The 6752-nt window shown below is 39.2% G+C and overlaps 1 protein-coding gene across 1 annotated transcript in view; it reads right to left on the bottom strand.

Annotated features, from left to right (window-relative positions):
- cep89 (centrosomal protein 89) overlaps window positions 1-6752 on the bottom strand; it is a gene marked incomplete at both ends in the record, with an annotated part of 51445 nt that overhangs the window by 25529 nt on the left and 19164 nt on the right. The window lies entirely within an intron of this gene.

Here is a 6752-nt window from a genome sequence, read left to right as displayed (position 1 = left end):
AGATTGGTTTATTTATTTAAAAAATACGACAGAGTAATAAAGTAGTCTTTAAGAATGAAAGGTCGTGCTTGATACTTTGCTCTGCTGGTGACTGAAGTCTCTGTCGTTCTGGAGAGCAATCAATGTTTAGTTCCTTTACAGTTTATATGTTTGGACTTCACAATAGTTGAGAAACAATAATAAGAAAAGAAAAGTCCTCTGTTTTGTGTCCGTCCTCCTCAAAGCCGCTAACCGTGACTTCAGACGTCCGTAGGGCTGATAACGTCGCTGGACACGCGGCCAAAATAAAAAATGTTTTAATAGTTTGTCAACTAAAATGTGCGCCTTTCCCTGCAGGTGGCTAATTATGATTTGCAGACCTCCGCCCTCGGTAAACTATTGTAAGATATTATGTTGAGCACGTTAAGAGCTCTCTAGGAAGCAGTGTTCCTGTGTCTGTGTTTGGTGCTTTTATTGTGGAGGATGAGACAGAAAGAGAAAAAGAGGTTCTGGTGAAGTGTGGGAAAAGTGAATAAAGTTGCTGCCGTCTTGGCGCAGATTACGGAGCCCCGTGTTTATTATTTTATTATTATCATAAAGTATTGGCGCAACATTAAGCCTCGGCTACACTATCAATGGATAAATCCAAAACAGGTAAATTAGCAATAAAATGTCTGGAATTGTCTTTATCCTTGTTCTATAATTTCACAAATACAACAAACTATAGTTTTTGTATCTATAATATAACTATGTACAAAACTTTATAAACTGTGATATCAAATAGCTTTTGTGGCTCCAGACACATTTTATTTGGTGAAAAATGGGGCAAAATGGCTCTTTGAATGGTAAAGGTTGCCGACCCCTGGCTTAGACACTAATTACTTATATTTTCATTGGTGTTGTTCAGGTCCATAAGCCAGCATTCATGGCACTACATGTAACCAAATATTTCCCCTCTGTGCAAGTCGAATATATGTAAATTCAATTGTGATTCTGGTCTTGCCATGAGCTCCTACAAAATGCATGGAGAAAAGGCATTGGTGCGCTGACATCTATGGGTTGAAGTAGCGTTTTTCCAATTTCAGTGTATTGTTAAACAAAGGAATATTACAGGAAAAGGCTGTATGCATATCTGTATGCAATGCACATGTCAGCGAGGACTAAATACAAATTACCTAATCAACTGTGAATTGGCAATAATATTTTATTTTTTACCTCTCTGTCACAGCATTGGCTTTGGTCTTACATGTGATGAGGTTGTGAGCATTGCTTTTTGAATGTGCCCTGCTCCTCTTTCTCTCTCTCTCTCTCTCTCTCTCTCTCTCTCTCTCTCTCTCTCTCTCTCTCTCTCTCTCTCTCTCTCTCTCTCTCTCTCTCTCTCTCTCTCTCTCTCTCTCTCTCTCTCTCTCTCTCTCTCTCTCTCTCTCTCTCTCTCTCTCTCTCTCTCATTGCGTTAAATGGATTTAGCGCACATGTGAGGCATAAACCAAGACTCATACCTCAGGTTTTTTGATAGTCTTTTGATGTTAAGCAACAACGTTACCATTCAGTTCCTTGTCGGGTTGAAAATAACACAGGCTGCTCTGTTGTGTTTTGTGGTACCGGTTGTAAAAAGCTAGTAAAGGTTCAGTTTATGGCTATGGGAATCCTCTGTTACCTTCATGCTGTAAGTCACGTGCACATACTGCCATGTTAAAACCATGTGGATTTGTTGTTGTGTGGCACCTCAAGGTTGTGTGCATTATTGATGCGGCATCTTGGTTTTCTTTTGCATGTCAGGCAAACGCTCCCCTACATGTCATCATCCTGGCATGTGGATTTCAGGAAGGAAGGTAACAATAAACTACGATGTTATTTTAACAATTATTATCATTTATAGTTATTATAGTCTTAAATGTAATTTCACATGTATTTATTATTGTTGATTAAGTCTGCTGAAGCGTAAAGCTTCTTCTGTGGGTACTAAAAAGTAGTTTTCCTTAAAGCTATGTGACCAAAACAAACATTTCAGTGTGTTGGAATCTTCTGAGACATCTTGAGCTGCTGCAGTTGTACCCAAGCAAAGGGTGACATTTCCGGCACCACAAGTTTAGACGACAGATTGAGTGTTTTTATTATGTAAGTGGAGCGTTCTGTTCCTGAGCATGGTGGTTTAGAATTTGATGGTTTTATCAATTCGCACTACTTTTGACGGGTGCTCGGAACAGTTACGCACAAGTGAAATTTACCAACATCCTTGTACTCATTCCACATTTTACTCGTAGGAGTCAACCTTTTCTGTGCATTGTTGATAACTGAGGGACCTGGGCTGATCAAATGTAGATAGAAATAACAAACTTCAGGTAATTGTATTTCTCATCAAAATGGATATGTAGAATGTTGTGCTAAACCCTTCCTCTACAGTATAATGTCCAGTCAGTCCTGTTCATTCTCTGATGTGGGGTACACATTTTCCTATCTTACCTTTCCTTTGTCAACCTTCTATCCCTGTTTCTCTAGCTGTCTCTGTGCCCACTCCCTCTATGTTTTCCTGTGTTGATCTACAGACTGCAGCTCTCAGCTTAGTGCCACACTTCTGATTACAGATACTAGACAGTGAAATAAATGGAGAATTATTTTCTATACGTTGCTTGTGTACTTATTTCTAAGTCTGCTGCCTGCTGATTCCGTCCATAACAGACAACATCGCTGTCATCGCAGGTTAATCTTGCAAAGTGTGTCTCATCCACCTCAACGAGGCAGGATGCTGTTGTTGTACTTCAAACCAACCAAATCACAAAAGGCAGGGGCTTATTTGTAACTTTACAGAAAAGAACATTTTAATCTCCAATCCACTGGATTTGTAAAGTCTCTTAATCCATTTTTTTTAACAAGATTCTTCAAACCGTCACAAGATTGATGAGATGGAGGTCTGGCTGCACAAGATTACTTTCAAGTGTCACTAAAATAGCGATAGCTCCAAAGCGAGAGACAACAAAGGAAACATTTCTCTCACATGTAATGATGGTAACTCAGCACGATAGTATTTCTAACTCGAACAAGATCAATCAGCCACTCGCTTTTATTTTTTAAGTACAATAAGAGTCAAAGAAAATAAAGCAATAAAGTGCTGAGGCTGGTTTATACAGTACAACCAGCGAGAGACAGACACGATAAGAAGTAACAGAAAATAAATTAGAGATGAGAGACAACAGCGGCAGGTCAGACAGTAAAAAGAGATTTCATTTTCTGCCTGAGTTGGCAGAGCAGTAGGACAGAGTGCTTGTCAGTGGAGCGTTTGCCCTGCTGGTTGTACTGTGTGACATCTACGGGATTCTGCTTTCATCTTTCTGAGCTGAGCGGCAGGTTACATTTAAAAAAATATATAACACATTGGTCCAAATATAAGAGGACCCTGACTATGAGACACTCAGGATATCCCACAGACCTCACCTAACTGTCATCAGTTTGCATATGGACTCTTTCTCTATTTAAAAATGGTTTAAATGACACAATGTGTGCAGTACAAGTGTAGTTTGTCAAGGAAAGGTTGTGAAAATAAAGAATCCTTGAGAATGGAAGTGGTAGAATTTCTTCAATTAATCACAAACACATAAAATGAGGAGGTCAAGGGTCTCAGAGGGAGCAAATATCTATGGGATCCTATGATTATGTGCGATCAATGGTATGTGAAGGAGCGGAACTAAGAGCGGAGGAGGATTTTGATTGGGAAGAAAGGTTCCCTGCTAGCATCAAGCAGCACGGGTCACGCAAACCTGTGACCTGGCTATATTTATACACGCATTCACTAAAATATTCAACAATTTCAGGTGTTTCAAGGAGATGGAGGAGCATGAATTTTAATTACACATGAATTATGTATAGTCGCAATCTGCTTTTTCTCTTTATAGCACACACTTTACACACAATCCTTATCTTTTCAATTCATAAAGTGGTAACATGCACTGCAATCACCATAGGTTGATAACAATCAAATGAGAGCTAGAGATGGTTGTAAAGGTTTTAGCTGCTCACTAAAAAGATTTGGCAGCAGTTCAGGTTGGTATGAAATGTGAGAGCCAGAACTTTTGAAATGAACATTCTCATCTGCTGCTGGGAGAAAGAGTTCAGCCGCCCCTATGAGCTGCAGTGGACTACAAAAGGGACCGTGCTGTGGAAAATCTGACTGAAGCAGGTAAATCGGTAAGGAATATAATCATGGAGCTCTAAAATGGAACACTTGTGAAAATGTGCAACCGTCATGTTGTGGACTTTTATTGTCATTTAAACGGGGTGGCCTCCATCAACCCATCAAAGTTATGTTTATTTAAGGTCATTAAATCTGATGGGAAGATGCTGCATCTGGTGCTTCAAACCAAACCAAAATCGTCTGGTTTAAATTACATACATGAGATTGGCAGGTGCATTGTTAGGCCTGGGAAACATTTGAGTTATTTTCTCTAACAATGTCAGAAAAAGTTGTCTTTTTTACCTTTATCACTGACATAAATGTATTTCTTTTGGTTTTCCATGTTAATGATTGCTAAACTCTACTACCATATGAGGCAGATGTATGAATGACTAGTTTTGAATTAGCTAGTAATTTTAACATAATGTGGATCTTGACATAGAAAGGACATTCACAGCCTTCATGTCCTGTGAAATTAATAGATAATCCCACAAATGTGCTTGTTTTAGTGTGTTCCTCTGATGAGGAAAACTCTGATTTTAGGCAGTAGTGAAGGGCCAGATCCCATTTTACATGGGACAATATAGTATACAATTAAGATATCAGTATAATCATATATACAAGCAAAAGAAGGCCGAGGATCAAAGAATGAAAATATATTTTTTTAATCACAGTTTCCTCCTCGCCATGTCTGGAAATGATTACCCGAAAAAGTACACATTAATTAATAATAATAATAATCTTCAGGCGTTCAGTTTATAATAAAGGCACTTCACTTCCTGACGATGCATGACTTGTTTATTGTGTTGTAGCAGATCTATGACAGTAAATCTAACTAAAGTGGATGGAGTCTCTGTCTGTCTGTCCTTCAATGTTCTCGTCAACTGTTTATCGGATTGACTTCACACATGGTGGGTGATTAGATGAGGACTCAAGGAAGAGTAGTGTTGAATGTGAAGTATTTTGGATTAATGTTTCGAAAAGGAACATTTTGAACGGGCAAAGCAATAGTGGTTTATAACTTGTGTTAAAAACAATTCCTGTGTTATTTACAGCTCCAGTATAACCACTGCAGCACCTTGAAGAAGAAGTATCGTTACACCTTTAAGTGTTCTTCTTTGTTAATATCTTGTTCGGCTGGCAGGGAATAAGGGAGTAGTCTAAGGAAATAGTGCCTGTAAACACTTTTTTAACAAGCTCTAGCCGACACAATTAGTTAAATCGATCAAAGGAGGGAAGTGGAGGAATTGTTAATTTCTTCAATTAATCACAAACACTAAAGATGAGGACGTTTACTAGAGCGCAGTGGTGGAAAGAGGACTCAGATCTTTTACTAAAAGCAAAAGTAGTAAAACCACAGGCTTTGTTCGGCCTACAAGTAGACTAAAAGTTCTGCATTCAAAATGTTAGTACAGAACTTAAATGTACCAAGCTTCGTTCCACCACTGCGAGGGCACAAGATTGTTTACAAGAGCACAAAGTTCATCATAGATCCTCTTTAATTTTTGTCTTAACTTTCCAGGGGAGCATGTCTCAGGACCCCCCCCCCCTAGACGGTCTGAGGTCCAACCACCACAGTCTCACAAAATCCTGTAGGAAACACTGAATGAAATATAAAATGAGGAATGGGAATCATTTCCTTCTACACATTTAACATGTATAGCTCTTCTCTTTCAATGGTCTAATTACCGCCAATAGAAATCACATCCCCACACATAAACACACATCTCTTTCTCTTTGGGCTGTTGCTATAGAGACACAAATAAAATTGTCAGACCCGCTGAGATGTTTTTCCCTGATGTGGCTCGAATGACAAGAGCTGCTGATAGCTGGAACACAGGGCACTGGCCCTAGAGCAAGGCACTAACACTGTCAGACCAATGCCATGTTCACGCCTGGCATGACAAACAAACCAATAATGACAGGATGGACCAGTTGGCACTGCAGCACAACTGTCATCACAGCGCTAAGGTTCAAACTGGCATTTAGACAGATGTGGAAAAGGTTGCCATGGTGATTTGCTGGAATAGTCTGGAAAGAGATGAAATGCAGTTTTTGTCACAGAATGGAAAGAAAAAAGATGTCACGATGATCATATAGTGTCTATTACAGCCTCCTATACCTAAAAAACATCCAAGTTCATTAGCACGGATCAGAAATTAATCATTTTTGAATGAATAAATTATAAGGCGATAATAAACAGACAAACAAGTGTTGTAACAAATCTTGAAATTCTTTTCTTATTTATATTATAGCTATGGCAGGTCTGAACAAAGTGGCGACAGCCAAAAAGTAGACAATTCAAATTAGAAATCAATGGGGTTATTGGTTGCATTTTGAAGCAGGAAGTTTTACATCCAATCACAGTAATCATCAGACAATAATCAGACAATACACATTTAGTGAAATCCCCACAGTTGTGGTCTCCAGAGTCTCTTTGTCTGAGACCGAGACGAGACAAAGTAAAAGCACGGCCAAGTAGAGACGAGACTGGGACCTTGAGAAAGGGGTCTTGAGAAAGGGGTCTTGAGACTGGTCTTGAGACTGGTCTGGAGTACTACGACACTGGTATCAGCAGCAGACATCAGAAGTAATGAGCAGCAGG

This window comes from Pholis gunnellus (genome assembly GCF_910591455.1).
Source record: "Pholis gunnellus genome assembly, chromosome: 1".
Lineage (NCBI taxonomy): Eukaryota > Metazoa > Chordata > Actinopteri > Perciformes > Pholidae > Pholis > Pholis gunnellus.
This window is presented reverse-complemented; position numbering and strand designations above follow the sequence as displayed.